The sequence below is a fragment of the Propithecus coquereli genome, unplaced genomic scaffold (genome assembly GCF_000956105.1).
Source record: "Propithecus coquereli isolate 6110/MARCELLA unplaced genomic scaffold, Pcoq_1.0 Scaffold406, whole genome shotgun sequence".
Lineage (NCBI taxonomy): Eukaryota > Metazoa > Chordata > Mammalia > Primates > Indriidae > Propithecus > Propithecus coquereli.
Window position 1 is genome coordinate 4,466 of NW_012149797.1, and position 751 is coordinate 5,216.

The following is a 751-nucleotide window of genomic DNA, read 5'->3' on the forward strand; positions in this document are numbered from 1 at the left end:
AAGTGTAGAATTATTTATTCTAGATCTAAAAAAAAATGACATTGGTAATTTAACGGGGATTGCATTGAATCTGTAAATCACTTGGGGTATTATAGATATTTTAAAATTGTTGATTCTGCAGATCGGTGAGTATGGGATGTGTTTCCATCTGTTTATATCCTCTGCAATTTCCTTCCTCAGTGTTTTATAGCTCTCCCTGTAGAGGTCTTTCAACTCCTTAGTTAAATATATTCCTAGGTATTTTATTTTCTTTGTTGGTATTGTGAAAGGTATTGAGTCTTTGATTTGATTCTCAGCTTGACTGTTGTTGGTATATAGAAATGCTATTGATTTGTATACATTGATTATATAACCTGAGACTTTGCTGAATTTATTTATCAATTTGAGGAATCTCTTGTCAGAATCTTTGGTATTTTCTACATATAAGATCATATCGTCAGCAAGGAGAGATAGTTTGACCTCTTCTTTCCCTATTTGGATACCCCTGATATCATTCTCTTGCCTGACTGCTCTGGCTAGGATTTCCAGCACTATGTTGAACAGAACTAGTGACAGTGGGCAACCTTCTCTGGTTCCAGTTCTAAGTGCGACAGTTGCCTTTTCAGTATGATGTTGGCTATGTGTTTGACTATATGGTCTTGATAATGTTGAGGTAGTTCCATCTATGCCTATTTTGTTAAGAGTATTTATCATAAAATGGTGCTGAATTTTGTCAAATGTTTTTTTCTGCATCTATTGAGAGGATCATATG